Raw genomic sequence first — 17,667 nt, 5'->3', positions numbered from 1 at the left:
ACCTTTCGCGATAAATTTTGTGGAAAATAGAGTGCAAACAGCCCTAAATCCCCCCTCCTAATTCCAAGAAAAAATTGTAGAAAATTGGAGGTTTGGGGATTGTTTCTGCATAAAATCCCGACTTACTCCGCAATAGCAGTCCAACCTGCTATAGCGGCACTAACCGCACTATAGAGGAATTATGAAGTATTGCAGCTCAAAAATTCCTAAAAAGTGTCTCTTTCACAACATACCTTCTTTCCTTGACCTCTCAAATTATCCCCTTCATGCCAAGATCGATTCTGGGAGCTCTACTCACCCGAATTCAATTTCATAAAGTCTTATGAATTTCTTAATATCTTTGCTACATGAAAATATCAACCAAGTCTAGAAATTACAATCAACCCATTTCTAGATGACCTTAGACATCACCTAGCCTATATTTCGTCTGAGGTTGACCTAGCCTAAAAATTTTAAATCTCTACCTAGAAAGTTTTTTGGCCCATATTATTTCAGCATTGGTCGTTACAGATCCATGATAAAATACTAAAATGATTGTATATTTAAATTTCAAATCTATGATCCTCATTGTAAATTTATTATATACAAGTTATAAGTTGTTTCATCTATAACAATGGAAGAGACTTTCCATCAACAATGATTATTTTCACATAATTTTTTAAAAAATTTTCCTTTTAATTTATTTACAAAATTAGATGTAACGACTTTATATCAACAAGATGGTAAAGCGAGGTTAGATATTTGAATTTTGAAGTTATACTACTTAATTTTTTTGGAGTTTTTTGCAATTTGGACCCTAGTGTGTGCATTCTTTTGTGATCTACACATAATTTTCTTAATAATTTACACCATAATATCCTTAGGTTTTTGTAAAATGATAAAACATCATTTTTATTAAAATATCTACAAGGAAAGACAAAAAATATTTTAAAATAGTACAAAATTTAGAAGTATTAATTGAAATAATGTATTGCCCTTACTTAGAGTCAATCCTCTAGAAGACCACCGACATCCCATGCATTTACTTATATGATCACGGACCGATGATCATTGTTCTATCATTGTCTTTCTCATCATAATTAAAATTATTTGAGAAATTAAAATTATAAGAAAATTTGAATTAATCATATGATCATTGATCAACTTCCAAACTTGATGGACAATTAAGAATTGGTCAAATGAAAGAATATCATTAAATATCGCAAAAGGTTTATTACTTCCAAACTTGATGTACAATTAAGAATTTGTCAAATGAAAGAATATCATTAAATATCATAAAAGATTTTATTAACTCTTTTTGTAACTTTCAGGTGTGAGTTTTGCTAAATCTGGAGAGGAAGAACTTTACTCAGGACAGCGTTGAAAACTTTAAATACGTCACATATGATCAAGATTTAGTATCGAGTAAATTATGTAGGACAATATAAAAAGAAATGATGACTTATTAAATAAAACAATCTAAGTTTTCACTTAAACAATTTGAAATATTTTATTCTACTAAATCCATGTAGCAACGTTGTAAATTTGACCCAACGAGCATGATAGATATTTCAGTTCATCGATGTTTTATCCTCATCCACACTGAACAATGGTTTGGCGGTGGATGAAACTGACAAGAATTTAGCAAACTCGTCTAGCAGATCTGGATGGTCATTGAGAAGTACGACAACCTAGACATAAAAGAAAATACGACTTAGTAACAAATAAGAACATGAAAGTTGTCTATAATATCAATGTATCCAAATTAAAAATGTTTTATGACCTTACGATACAACTCTTTTACATCCTTGCGCTCCTTCTCGCACATGAATAGAATATCTAGGAAGTATTTGTACTCATGGCCATTTCCTAAACATGTCTGCAAGAAATTGTAAGTTAGTACTAAAGGTTTGTAAAGAAAACAAAAAGTAAACCTTTTGTAATTGAAATCATAAGATAACAAAAATGTAACCTTTATATGGGTTATCAAGCTGACTGCTCCTTCAAAATTTATGTTGTCTTCATCACTGAGGATTATTTCATAGCCCTGGACAAGAAAGGATTTAATCCCAGGAGCAAACTAGGATATCCTTTAAACAATCCTTTCGTTTTTTCTATGAAACCAACCATATCAATTCTATGAGGAATATCAAAAACTTAGTCCCACATAAATCAGAATAAAAATTAATGAGGATTATGTCAATAGGAAAATTATAATAACAAACCTTTTTTTCCTAAAGTCATTCATAAGAACAAGGAACATGTGATACTTCTCCCTTCTGTCTGGAAACATGTCCTTAATTTTCTTCAAATAACAAAACGCATCATTCATTGTCATTTCTGGCCTACCACCTTTGTTGCTACCACCTCCTCTCCTGCCCAAACAACTTTTACGAACTTGTAATCGACCATATCTAATTTTAAAAAATACAAATACATTAGAACTATATCCATAAGAGTCATTCAAAATCATTGTTTTAAATATATTATTTCGGTCCAACAATGAATGAAGTGGGTGAAATCATGGGAGATCAAAGCTCAAACTCTAATAAAGATAGATGATAAATTTACATTTAACTAAAACTTGGTAGGCAAAGTTACTACAAATATAGTGGTTGGAGATAATAAGTGAAATATTTGAGATGCGCACAAACTTGTAAATTTAATTTAGTTATGCGATCTACCATTTGTTTAAATTGAGCACCTAAACACATGATAATATAATTAAAATTATGAAAAACTTGTGTGTGCACTCTCAAATATTGTGTTAACCACATAAAATGAATTATTTCATTTAGTTATACACATCGATCTCAATTAGAATATGTTTGAGGTTGTAAGGCTTATTTATTCTAATGTATATAATTTAAATGATAATCTATGTTAGGGTTTCTTACACAAATATACCAAACAATAATTTTTTTCCTAGCTAATGACCACATGTATATGTAATGTATTTATATTGTATAAATCATGTATAATGCATATAAGATGTATAACTATATGTAAGAAATGTATAACTATATATAAAAGATGTACAAACATCCATATACATTATTATATAATATATATGTAATGTATATATAATGTATAAATAATTGGTAGTAGTATGTATATGATTTATAAACAATGTATCCACACTATTATACACCAAATCAAATGAAGACAGAAAAATGATTATTTATTCTATATTAATTTAATGAGATGATAAATTTAACAAAATAACTATAAAAGAAATTCAAAATTTTAAGTGTGGGATAAGAAAAATAAGAGTGGGTACCAAAGTTTGGTCCATTGTCGGCTATTAGTTGAAAACTGGGCCATTGTCAGTTAAAACAATAATTGGTTGACCATTTCTTTTCATTTTCTTTTTTATTTTGTATTGTTATTTTAACTATCGAATAGATGTTTCAGAGGAATTGATGAGGGTTCAATTCCCCATCATGTAATCTTCAATTCCCTTTCCTTTACTCTTAATTTTCTTTTCATAAAAATAATAGATATTCGAGAGCACGCATAATTTTTTCTCAATTGGGTAAAGATCCACCCAAACAAACACAACATAGGTAAAGATCCAATCTTTATCTTTCATTCTGCCTAACAACTCTTAGTGGTAGAATAAAAGAAGATAAAGACCTATTCTAAGTCATTAAATCTGACATAAAATGGTATCTAACATATTGTAATCACAAAGTAATGCACACCACACACTATATAGCAAGTAAAAGTCATTGATTTACCTTGAATGACCAAGATGTGAGACCCTATAGTTCTTCCACATAGTATGTGTATCATTGCATGAGTGTATGAGGTTTATATGACTTGGTGTATCATGTTAGAAGAATAAGTGTGCATAGGGGTGGTAAAAATGAAAGAATTAGACTAACGCTATGGGTCAAGGATGCCCTTAAACAAGTTCAAGTTAAAGAATGTCTATTTTAACACCTCGCCCGTTCAAAACGCTTAAATTAATCGGTACCTTTGGGGATAAGACAAAGAGTGTCTTATATGCTAATAAGGATGTTTTATAAGGTGATATAGTCGCCCAATGATCGTAAGTTAAGATTTGAAGTCAAGCAAGTTGAGAAATAAAAAGTTGGAAAAAGTTAGAGTAAGTTTCTTTGATAAATTTTTTGAAAATTGGGTAAAATGTCTCGGACAATTTCTCCCAATCTATAAAGCTTTAGAAGAATCCCAATATATTAAATCGAAGGTCTACGAGTCTACTTTCCAATGCACTAAATCATTTGTCCATACGACTTCAGAATTGAGAGATATTCAGATTTTAGTGAGACTGCACAAGCAGGCACGTGAAGGTGGGTCCCTAGCCCATATGTCGGTTTAGCTTTATAAGATCAGATTTTCCTTCATTTTATCTCATTAATTTTGACCAAAATAAGAATAAAACAGTCCTAAATCCTCTCTAAAGGTTCACCTATTATCCAAGCAAAGATCTACAATATTTCGACGTGGTTTCACCCTCGGAACATTCATAGAGATTGTGTTATTTCTTTCCTCCTTGTTGGTTGTGATTTGAAGGATTCTTCATGGTGAAGGAGTCTCATTTTTTAAGTTGTGTTGCTGTTGTTTAGAGGTAACAATACTCACCCTTCATCTTATTGAGTGAGTCCAAGTTATAGCTATGCTATATAAGCAAGAACAGGAATAGACAGCTGGAAAAATAGTATTTGGATAGTTACGTGATGTTGGGCTGTTTTGAAGTATTTTCTGATATTGTTGTCGTTGGAATTCTTTTGGAAATACTTTATATATGTGCAGTTCTTATTGATATGAGTCTGGAAGAGAAGAAGAAGTATAGATGGATATTTAATTGTAACATAAATTAGTGTAATGTTGATTCTATTATTGCATTGCAATTTTCAAATTGTTTCTTATTGGTTCAACGTCTTGCGTTTAAGGAGACTGTTTGTTATTGACAAAACATGTTAACGTACTGCAAGCTCCATCAAGTTTAAGTTTAGGTTTTGTCCTTTTAAGCTCTTATTGCATATGAAGAGAAAGACATGACTCCAAATGTACTTATTGGACGAACGTATAGGATGATGATTGGAAGCAGCTAGTTCAAGTTATTATGGTTATATTAAACAATTATAGGACTGTATTATACATATTTTTTTATGACTTTAATGGTTTTAATACTCGTGGTTAGGATTTGGTTATGGTTATTTTGGGTTGGAAAAGAGGGGTATGGCGATACGTCGAGTTTTAATTGTTGTGCAGGCATACCCTATTTGGTTGTTGTTGACTATCGCGTAGGCCTCCACTTGTTAATAGCTGCTGCAAAAATGTATGTTATGTCATTAATTTGCGGTTGTAATTTGGAGAAGAGAAGGTAATGAAGCATACATTTAAAAAGGGTCTGGCGAGCTAATTACTCTACTAGTAAGTTCTAAATTGCTACTTTGACCCTGCCGTGTTAATATTCTTCCTGTAATAGTTGTGTGACATGATTTTCTGTAGATTACATAGTGTAAGGAAGTGGTACTATCCATATTGATATAACAAGACCCAGAATTGAGGTATGTTAAGGCTAAGCATTGTACTTCCTTTCAGCACGAATTTTGGAATCCTAAATCGTCAAATATTGTTTTACTACTCCATTACTAGAAAGACCTTTGGTGAAATGCAATGATATTGCAGCTGGTGTATATTTTGTGCCTCCAATATGTTGCTATTCCACTCGTTCGGTTAGATAGGGTATTTGGCGTCTTTGTATCATTTTGTTGATTCTTTTGACTATAGGTCCATGTGTACAAATTATTCTTCTTCTTTAGGTGTAGTAACTTAAGAAGATTAGCGATGAACAATATCAATATGAAATCAGTCCTCCTTCCTTGCTAAATTATATTTTTTTTGAAAACTTTAAAATAAAATGTTGATCTCCAATACTGTTAAACGTAAATCATATGTTTAAACTACTAAAGTACGTGTTTTTCTGAAATACTTTCTTTTACAAACTACTAAGGAAACATATATAGATACTAAGTCAAAAAATTTAAGCTCTTTATGAACATCCTCAAATTTAAGTTGGTTTTCTAAATCCAAGTTAAGTGTTCCAGTTTAATCTACAAGTATATGAGGTTCTACTAGATATTTACATGTGATACGAAAGTGATTACGATATTATGAGGACAAGAGTACCAACGAGCCAAGATTGGAAACATGATTCAGGTAACAAATGCATTACGAATCCATGACATTGCATGCTATGCATTCTAATTCCGAGCTCTAATCGGAAGGTATGGGGCCTATTGCCTATATTTATACGTATGAGACACAGATGGCCACAAGTTGGCGAATATGATGTCGGTTCGCTACCGGAAGGCACCACCATTGCTAGCACTTGGTTGGGTATGGCATGCATTTGCATCTATATATATGTATTCACGACATACGATTTTGTGAGCATACCATGCATATTTAATTTATATAAGGTAGGATGTCAGCCATGGAGGCTATCAGAGTTTCTATTTCAAGTGGTATCTTTATTACCCTTTTACAGCAACTATTTATTATTCTATTTTCTGCCTTACATACCAGTACATTTTTATTCGTACTGACGTCCCGTTGCCTAGGGACGCATTTTTGTTTGGTGCGTGCAGGTCCAGGTAGGGATTCTGATTGACTCCTCTACTAGGATTCGGGGTTCAGCTGTGAGTTGGTAAGCTCCACTTCTTCCTGGAGCATTCATAGGGTGTTACTTTTATTGTACAGTTTGGGTATAATCGGGGCCTTGTCCCGACCAGTGCTTATGTCACTCATAAAGGCTATTGTAGACATAATATTCTGGGTTTCTTTCCGCAGCTTCCAGTCTCCAACCACATTGGCTTGGCATGTATAAATATGTATGTAGGTGTGTATATCTTCATTGTAGCCTTGTCGGCTAGCTAGTACCTTATTATCTTTGACTTGTCTACCTTCGTCTATATGACTTACCGATATTCAGGTTATGACCTTAAAGGTCCAGTCATATTTGATGTTATGTTGCCCGACCTTCTAAGCCCTCAGTTGAGTCAGTTGGTATGTTTATGTGGCTAACTCGATTGCTTAAGGTGTTGAGTGTTAGTCACACCTTCTCTAGTTTGGGGCGTGACAAACTTGGTATCAGAGCAGGTCGTGTCCCAGGGAGTCCACAAGTCGTGTCTTGTAGATTTTTGTTTATGTGTGTATTGTGCACCACACTTATAACCAAAAGGCTATAGGGCATTTAGGACTGGGTACATTTCTTTCAATTTATAGATCGTGCTATAGAGCTGAGTTTTAAGTTCGTATGAAATCTGAATCGTGCTTTATGTTTCACTTACACTCAAGAGGATTTATCGAGGTTCTACGGTAGAGATTGTTTGTCATCAAAAAATTTTAGACGTGATACGGCTAGAGATGCTCGAATTTGTTTTTGATATGGGCATGGATTGGTGGAAACCTTATTATGTCGATGTCGACTACCAAGAGAAGACTGTTAGATATCAGTCCTTAGGGGAAGTAGTATGAGAATGAAAGGCTAATGGTGCAATACCAAAAGGCAAGTTTATTTGCAATCTTTAGGCAAGGAAATGTTTGCTAATGGCTGTACTTATCATATTTTCCGAGCGAGTTTAAGATATTGATGTTGAGACCTAGACTCTTCAGTTATTATAGTGGGCAATGAGTTTCTAGGTGTATTTCCAGGGGAGCTTCTTGCTATTTCCCTGGAACAAGCGACAAATTTTTCTACTGATACATTACGAGATGCTCTACCGCTATCAATGTCCCCATTTAGAATTGCACTAGCAAAATTGAAGTATATAGTAGATAAGAGTTTTAACTGGACTACTGCATCACCAAGCGGTGCACTAATGTTATTTGTTCGGAAGAAAGATGAATCATTGTAGAAGTGTATAGACTACAAAAAAACTGAATAAGGTGACTATAAAGAACAAATATCCACTACAAAGGATTGATGGGTTTTTTCGACCAACTATATGATGCCGGATGCTTCCCAAAGATTGATTTACATTTAGGGTACCACTAGGTACTTGTTCGAGAGAGTAATGTTTCAAAGACAACTTTCAAGATTAGATATGGCCATTTTGAGTTTCCTGTAATGTCTTTCAGATTGGCGAATAGCCCAACAATATTTATAAACCTGATGAATAGTATATCAATGTCATTCTATACTTGTTCGTAATTGTATTAGTTAATGATATTCTGGTACATTTTATTCAGAGGCAAATCATAGAGATCATCACTAAGTAGTAATTCAGTTACCCCAAGGTTAGAGGCTGTAAGCTAAATTCTCAAAGTATGAGTTCTGATTGTATTTAATGGTTTTTTTGCCTGGACCATATTGTAGTAGATGTTGGTATTTAGGTATACTTACAAAAGACTGAGGTCGTGAAGACTTCGCCTAGGCCTATGAACATGGTGGAAGTTCAAATCTTTCTGAGGGTTAGTGGAGTATTATATAAGTTTAGTGGAAGGATTTTCTTTTTCTCCACTTTCAGCACCCCTAACAAAGTTGACTTAAAAAGAAGTTAAGTTTCAGTGGACAATAGCCTATGAGGGGAGATTCCAAGAGCTGAGATATCAAATGACTTCAACACTAGTTCCGACCCTACAAGACGGTCAAGAGGGCAATGTAATGTATTATTATGCTTCAAGAATTAGGTTGGTTTATGTTTTGAAACATTAAAGAAAGGTATTTGCTTATGCTTCATGATAGTTAATGAAGAATGTAAAGAACTACTCGACCTATGATTTAGAGTTGACTGCAATTATTCATTCCTTGAGGATTTTGAGGCATTACTTGAATGTCTTTAATGTTGATATTTATACAGATCCTAAGAGCCCCCAGTATATTTTTAGACTGAAAAAGGTAATTCTACAATAGCGCAGATGGAATGATTCGTTGAAAGTTATTGATGTGGATATCTTATATCATCCAAGGAAAGTAAAATATAGTAGTGGATGCCCTCAGTCATAATTCCATGGGTAGTTTATCACCTTTGGGAACTAAGAACCAGGAGATTGCCTAAGAGTTCCATCAGCTAGCTGGTTTGGGGTTATATTATAAAACTCCAATGATACTAGAGTCACAATTCAGGACTGGGTAATATCATCTATATTTGTAAAGGTGAAGGCTTGACAAAGTGAAGATCCTAGCTTAGATCAGCTCAGAGGCAAGGCTTAGCAGCAAAAAAAAATAAAAAATTCACCTTTGATAGAGCAGGAGAGACAGTCTTTAGATTCAGAGATCAGTTATATGTTCTGAATGCCACATGGCTTCTATTGAAAAATATGGGACATGCGAACCATTCTCGCTTCTCTGTACACATAGGAACCATGAAAATGTGTCATGGTATTAAGGAGATATGTTGTCAATAGGGAGAGGTAGAGCATCAGAAGCTTAGTTTGCTAACTCAAGAGATAGTTATTCCATTGTGGAAGTGGAAGGAGATAAATGTGAATTTTGTCACATGTTTTCCGCATTCGTGAGGGAAGATCAAATTCCATTTGGGTGATTATTCACAAGTTGACGAAATCAGTCCATTTCTATCTAGTCAGGACTACCTTCTGGTGGAATATGTTGGGATGTACATTAGAGAGTTATTCATACTCAATTATGTCTCAGTATAGATTACTTCAAATAGATAGACACATTTTATAGCACAATACAGAGATCCTTGTTGAAGGGTTTGGGGACTCAAGTTAATCTTAGTACGGATTTTCATCTTCAGATTGATGGCCAAGCCGAACGTATAATCTAAATGCTCAAGGACATGTTATGGGTATGTGTGCTAGATTTTCGTGGAAACTGGTATGATCACGTGTTACTGGTTGAGTTTTCTTATAATAACAACTTCCAAGTAAGTATTCAAATAGCTCCTTATGAAGCACTATATAGAAGAAGTGCAGGTTACCAATTTATTGGTTCAAGATTAGGGAACTAGAGTTGCTAGGTCATGATCTAATCTAACAACTTATGGAGAAGGTAAAGCTTAGTAGAGATCGGTTGTAGCTACCATAGAGTAGTCAGAAGTCTTATGAAGATGTTTGACTACGAGACTTAGAGTTTTATGTGGAAGATTGGTTTTTCTTCAAAGTATGGCCTATGAAGGGTTTCATGCGATTAGTCAAGAAACAAAAGCTGAGTCCAAGGAATGTAGGGCGATATAATATTATTCGGAGGATTGGTAGGGTGGCTTATGAGATTGATTTCCCTTCAGAATTTAAAGCAGTTCATCCGGTATTCCATGTATCTAGTTTATACAAGTGCATCGAAAATGCTTTGAATTATGCTCATTGAAGATATTCTTGTCTTTACAGACTTGCTTTATGCTAAGGTGTTAGTGGCTACTTTGGTTTGGCAGGTAAGAAAGATTTGGACTAAAGAAGTGGTTTCTATGAAAGTGTTATGGTGGAATAACAATGTTGAGGAAATAACTTGAGAAGCCGAGGAGGAAATAGGGAAGAATTACCCACAACTATGGATGACTTAAGCTGAGTTGTTTTTCAATAATTGACAATTATTCATGTACACAAACTTAATTGGATTTTAAATACCAAAAAATGTAGTTTATATGGCTTGTCACGAGCTAGATATACGAAGCCTTATAAGTGGATTTTCATAACTGGATTTAAGAATTGCGAACGTAGCAAATATAGCCTTGCAAACAGCACAATAGCAGCAAGGAATACAACCAAGAGATTGTTCGAATCCATTCGCGGACGAATGTTCTTAAGGAGGGGAGAATGTGAGACACTATGGTTCTTCTGCATAGTATGTGTATCATTGCATGAGTGTACGAAGTTTATATGACTTGGTGTATCATGTTAGAAGAATAAGTTTGCATAGGGGTGGTAAAAATGAAAGAATTAGAATAACGTTATGGGTCAAGGATGCCCTTAAACAAGTTCTAGTTAAAGAATGTCTATTTTAACACCTTGCCCGTTCAGAACGCTTAAGTTAATCGGTACCTTTGGGGATAAAACAAAGAGTATCTTATATGCTAATAAGGATGATTTATAAGGTGATATAGTCGCCCAATGATCGTAAGTTAAGTTTTGAAGTCAAGTAAATTGAGAAATAAAAAGTTGGAAAAAGTTAGAATAAGTTTCTTTGATAAATTTTTTGAAAATAGGGTAAAATATCTCGGAGCTTTTCTCCCAATCTATAAAGCTTTAGAAGAACCCCAGTATATTAAATCGAAGGTCTACGAGTCTATTCCAACGCACTAAATCAATTTGTCCATACAACTTCAGAATTGAGAGATATTCAGATTTCAGTAAGACTGCACAAGCAGGTACGTGAAAGTGGGTCCCTAGCCCATATGTCGGTTTAGATTTATAAGATCAGATTTCCCTTCGTTTTATCTCATTAATTTCGACCAAAATAAGAATAAAACAGTCATAAATCCTCTCTACAGGTTCACCTATTATCCAAGAAAAGATCTACAACATTTCAACGTGGTTTCACCCTCGGAACATTCATAGAGATTGTGTTATTTCTTTCCTCCTCGTTGGTTGTGATTTGAAGGATTCTTCATGGTGAAGGAGTCTCGTTTTTTATGTTGTGTTGCTGCTGTTTGGAGGTAATAATTCTCACCCTTCATCTTATTGAGTGAGTCCAAGTTATAGCTATGCTATATAAGCCACAACACGAATAAACGGCTGGAAAAAATTGTATTTGGATAGTTACGTGATGTTGGGCATTTTTGAAGTATTTCCTGATATTGTTGTTACTGGAATTTTTTTGGAAATGCTTTATATGTGTGTGGTTCTTGTTGATATGATTCTGGAAGAGAAGAAGAAGTATAGATTGATATTTAATTGTAACATAAATTAGTGTAATGTTGGTTCTATTATTGCATTGCAATTTTCAAATTATTTCTTCTTGGTTCAACGTCTTGCGTTTAAGGAGTCTGTTTGTTATTGACAAGACATGTTAATGTACTGCAAGCTCCATCAATTTTAAGTTTAGATTTTGTCCTTTTAAGCTCTTATTGCATATGAAGAGAAAGACATGACTCCAAATGTAATTATTGGACGAACATATAGGATGATGATTGGAAGCGGCGAGTTCAAGTTATTATCGTTATATTGAACAATTATAGGACTGTATTATACATATTTTTTTATGACTTTAATGGTTTGAATATTCGTGGTTAGGATTTGGTTATGGTTATTTTGGGTTGGAAAAGAGGGGTATGGCGATACGCCAAGTTTTAATTGTTGTGCAGGCATACCCTATTTGGTTGTTGTTGACTATCGCGTAGGCCTCCACTTGTTAATAGCAACTGCAAAAATGTATGTTATGTCATTAATTTGCGGTTGTAATTTGGAGAAGAGAAGGTAATGAAGCATACATTTAAAAAGGGTCTGGCGAGCTAATTACTCTGCTAGTAATATCCAAATTGCAACTTTGACCCTGCCGTGTTAATATTCTTCCTTTAATGGTTGTGTGACATGATTTTCTGTAGATTACATAGTGTAAGAAAGGGGTACTATCCATATTGATACAACAAGACCCAGAATTGAGGTATGTTAAGGCTAAGCATTGTACTTCCTTTCAGCACGAATTTTGGAATCCTAAATCGTCAAATATTGTTTTACTACTCTATTACTAGAAAGACCTTTGGTGAAATGCATTGATATTGCAGCTGGTGTATTTTTGTGCCTCCATTATGTTGCTATTCCACTCGTTCGGTTAGATAGGGTATTTGGCGTCTTTATGTCATTTTGTTGATTCTCTTGACTATAGGTTCATGTGTACAAATTATTATTCTTCTTTAGGTGTAGTAACTTAAGAAGATTAGCGATGAACAATATCAATATGAAATCAGTCCTCTTTCTTTGCTAAATTATAATTTTTTTGAAAACTTTAAAATAAAACGTTGATCTCCAAAACTGTTAAACGCAAATCGTATGTTTAAACTACTATAGTACGGGTTTTTCTGAAATACTTTCTTTTACAAACTAAGGAAACATATATAGATACTAAGTGAAGAATTTTAAGCTCTTTATGAACATCCTCAAATTTAAGTTGTTTTTCTAAATCCAAGTTAAGTGTTCCAGTTTAATCTACAAGTATATGAGGTTCTACGAGATATTTACATGTGATACGAAAGTGATTACGATATTATGAGGACAAGAGTACCAACGAGCCAAGATTGGAAACATGATTCAGGTAACAAATGCATTACGAATCCATGACATTGCATGCTATGCATTCTACTTCCGAGCTATAATCGGAAGGTATGGGGCCTATTGCCTATATTTATACGAATGAGACACAGATGGCCACAAGTTGGCGAATATGATGTTGGTTCGCTACCAAAAGGCACCATCATTACTAGCACTTGGTTGGGAATGACATGCATTTGCATCTATATATATGTATTCACGACATACGATTATGCGAGCATACCATGCATATTTAATTTATATAAGGTAGGATGTCAGCCATGGAGGCTATCAGAGTTTCTATTTCAAGTGGTATCTTTATTACCCTTTTACAACAACTATTTATTATTCTATTTTCTGCCTTACATACCAGTACACTTTTATTCGTACTGACGTCCCGTTGCCTGGGGACGCATTTTTGTTTTGTGCGTGCAGGTCCAGGTAGGGATTCTGATTGACTCCTCTACTAGGATTCGGGGTTCAGCTGTGAGTTGGTAAGCTCCACTTCTTCCTGGAGCATTCATAGGGTGCTACTTTTATTGTACAGTTTGGGTATAATCAGGGCCTTGTCCCGACCAGTGCTTATGTCACTCATAGAGGCTATTGTGGACACAATATTCTGGGTTTCTTTCTGCAGTTTCCAGTTTCCAACCACATAGGCTTGGCATGTATAAATATGTATGTAGGTGTGTATATCTTCATTGTAGCCTTGTCGGCTAGCTAGTACCTTATTATCTTTGACTTGTCTACCTTCGTCTATATGACTTACCGATATTCAAGTTATGACCTTAAGGGTCCAGTCATAGTATTTTAGATGTTATGTTGCCCTACCTTCTAAGGTACATCTTTAGAATAGTTCATTGAATCCTCATGAAAGGGATACCATTGGTCTACTGATTCAAGGTTCATCATTATAATAGTTCATTAACTCATCATGAAAGGGATACCATTGGTCTACCGATTCAACACAAAGCCTTAGAATACTTCATTAGTCATTCATGAAAGGGATTCCATTGTCCTATTGATTCAAGGTTCATTAAGTCAAGGTAAATTTTAAATACACAAGAAAGGGATGCCGTTAGCCTACCGATTCAAGGTATATCAATCAAGATCACTTTTATTCACATGAAAGGGATGCCTTTGGCCTTCCGATTCATTTAGGTGAGGAAAACCTTCCACATCATCACAATTACATTATAGTCATAATCACATTACTTTCAAAGTATTCACAAAGCATGTACATAAGCATCATGATTATACAAAATTCTCATAATTTGTCCTTCAAGGACTATGAATCACATTCAATCAAAACACCTATAATTACTACATTAGGAATGGACAATAACATTATTCAAGTAATCAATTCATAACATTGATAATTTTATAGCATTCTACAAGCATCAATCAATACCCACACTTTAAGATCCAATTTGGGAAAATAGGGTAATTCATGGATTCTTGAGTAATTAACCTTAAAAACATATAAAATCATCAATATATCCATAAACAAACATAATTCAATCATTTAAAACAAATTTAAAAGGAATCCATGAGATTAAAGTAAAACCCTAACTTTTAGGTTTTCTAGTTTTGAAATTGGGGGTTTTGGAGGGGCTCTATGGGTGAAGGCTACCCATAGATGAAAAGCTACCATATCTTGATGAAGAATCCTCGCAAAATTGAGTGTAAAAGTCCTCTACTTCAAACCCTAGCTTGATCTTCTTCTTTTTCAAATTCTAAAACTCTCACGTAAGGCTCTAATTTCACCTACTAGTTTTTTGAGTGTTATAATACCTCTCCCTTGAGAACATTTGTCCTCGAATGACGATCTAGACACTTTACGGAATTAAAGACTCAAGACTAGCAGCCTATCATGCATGAAACATCAAATAATTCTCAATTCAATGGAGTAAACATCAACTCCATCTCAACATACTCAATGCAACACAAGGAAGTAGGAATTACATCTAACAACTCATTATGCATGAAAACTTCAACATTTCTCAAATTCATAGGAAGAACTTCCTTCTCCAATTCAAAGCTAGCTCAACATAATATCATGAAGCAAATTAGGCAAATACTCTCAAAAGTATATTAAAGCATGTACGACAATTCATCTCACGAAGTCAAATAGGCAACTCATACATAATACACAACAACACTAGGAACACATAAAGCATGAAAACTCATTTTCTTTCTAAACATGAATTCCATCAAGAACATGCATAACATAAGGAGGTCATGGAAACACATAAAACACACATGACTCCAAATCATGAAACAAGTCACAAGGAGTTCTTTGTCTCAAGCAAGAATAGGAATAGAAGAAAGAGATAAGGATATCGGAACTCTCGACAATTTTTCTTTCTAAGCATACCATCTCCCCCTTGGGAGTAAGCCCCTACTAAGGCTAACATCAAAATCTAACAAATAGCATAGGGATCTTAATAAAACATTTGTATCTATAGGTAATTATCAACATACCGGTGCCTTCATCCGGAATGACTCTTTTTTCCTCTCTAGACCAGAGTGCATAGAAGCGATCAGAATTTGGAGGAATGGGTACCGTGCCATTAAGATAAGCTTGCTTAGCCTCTCTTCATTTCGCCGCGAGTGTAGGGCAAATGTCACTTGAAGGTCACTCTTTCCATAACCATAGCACCTGTCCATACCGGCTAAGCACTTCCCATGGTGCATCTTTCCACATTTGGTGAAAGTAAACTTAGGAAATGGAGACCCACTACCTTTCTCTTGGTTAAACCTAAGAGTGTTTGAGGAATCTTGACCGGAATACCCTTATTTAAACTTTTGTTGACCTTACCCATCGAACCTAGCATTAGAAAAATTTCCATCACCAGTTCTAGCCATTTTCACCTCCATATTCTTTCTCTTGAGTTTGGACTCCTCAATTTGTTGTACATACACTATAAGCCTAGAGATATTCATGTTATCATGGAGCATTGACGTACGACATTCTTCTCCAACTAAGTCAGACACACCCGTCACAAATCTACTGATCTCATCCCTCCGATCCGCCACCATAGATGGAGCATACTTGGATAGTTAGGTAAATTTCAAGTCATACTCTTGAACACTCATGCTACTTTGCCTAAGGTTAATGAATTTTTCCACCTTAGCTTCCCTCAACTCTCGGGAAAAGAACTTATTAATAAATGCTTTCTTAAACACCTCCCAATCTATGGGACCCGCCCCTACCGACCTATTTTTTTCCATTAAGTATAACAAACTAGAGAAACATCCTTCAATTGGTAAGCGGCTAGCTTCGCTTTTTCTACCTAAGTCACCCCCATGGCATCAAGTATCTTGTAAACCTCATCCATAAATTCTTGAGGATCTTCTCCCACTTTGGAACCAAGAAACTCGGGAGGATTCATTCTAACAAAATCCCTCAATCTAAAAGTCGTGGAGTTCACATTAGGGTTCGCATGAGTCCCAACATCTCTATTGGCCTAGGCTGTCATAGCTCGGGCTTGAGTTTTCACGGATTGGGCCAACATTAGAAGTGCCGACCTAACCTCCACATCCGTCATAGCCGAAGGATTAATCGGAGCTTGATTAGCTTGAAAAGCGTGATTCTCTTGAGGAGCTTCTTCATTGACATTGTTACCCTTCATTCTCCTTGCATTAGCCCTTCGTGTATTTATTTCCTAAAGACACAATAGAAAGGTTTGGAGAGGGACTTTATAGAGTTAAACTTTATGGCACGACTTAAGAATAATGAAAGAAGTGTAGTTTCCTAACATCTTATAGCCTCTCATTCATAAATGTGGCGCGCTTCACACTATGAACAAGACTCTACTAGACGTTTCTTATGAGACATCATCCTAGAATCATTCTAAACCTTGTGATCTGATACCAAGTTTGTCACGACCCAGGGGTACACCCTAGATGTAACACGGCTTACTTGATTCAGAAAGGGTCTCATACAAGCCCTTAACATATCATAACATAAGATATAAGAAAAGATGCATAATTTAAAAACTTTTATCCATACAATCGAAGTCTTTTATAAAAGCAAACGAAAGTCTAACTTGTCTCAATTTATCCATCTAATACAATCTTTGAATCAAAAATAGGGTCACAGCCCTTCAACATAATCTGAAACATAAAATGACTAGAAATAAACTACTAGTGACTCATACGTCCTTGAATCTTGAGGACTGACCACAAGCTGGAAGAATAGTCGATCCAAGCTTGAACCAATAGAGAATCACCTTAAGAACCGGAACCTAAACTTCATGAAAAATGTAGAAAATATGGGTTAGTACAAAAATGCACTAAGTATGATAACCATGCATAAAAATCCTTGAAACATGCTAAAAGGGACATTTTAGTTGAAAAGCATGTGTTTACCAAGTTTGAGAATCATCATGCACTTTTAGTGTAAAAATCATAAGTCACATACATATTCAACATATAGATCATTATAGCATAATAGAACCATCTCATAAGTAACCCTAAGTTATACTTGTACAATGCATAGAT

The 17,667-nt window shown here is 34.7% G+C and overlaps 1 pseudogene; it reads right to left on the bottom strand.

Moving 5' to 3' along the window:
- Positions 1 to 1,550: 1,550 nt before the first annotated feature.
- LOC125811309 (uncharacterized) lies at positions 1,551 to 15,858 on the bottom strand (annotated as a pseudogene).
- Positions 15,859 to 17,667: the final 1,809 nt, after the last annotated feature.

This window comes from Solanum verrucosum, unplaced genomic scaffold (assembly GCF_900185275.1).
Source record: "Solanum verrucosum unplaced genomic scaffold, falcon-dt-bn FXZP01000109.1, whole genome shotgun sequence".
In the NCBI taxonomy this organism is placed as follows: Eukaryota; Viridiplantae; Streptophyta; class Magnoliopsida; order Solanales; family Solanaceae; genus Solanum; species Solanum verrucosum.
Note: the sequence above shows the minus strand (reverse complement) of the source record. Positions and strands in the feature narration are given on the sequence as shown.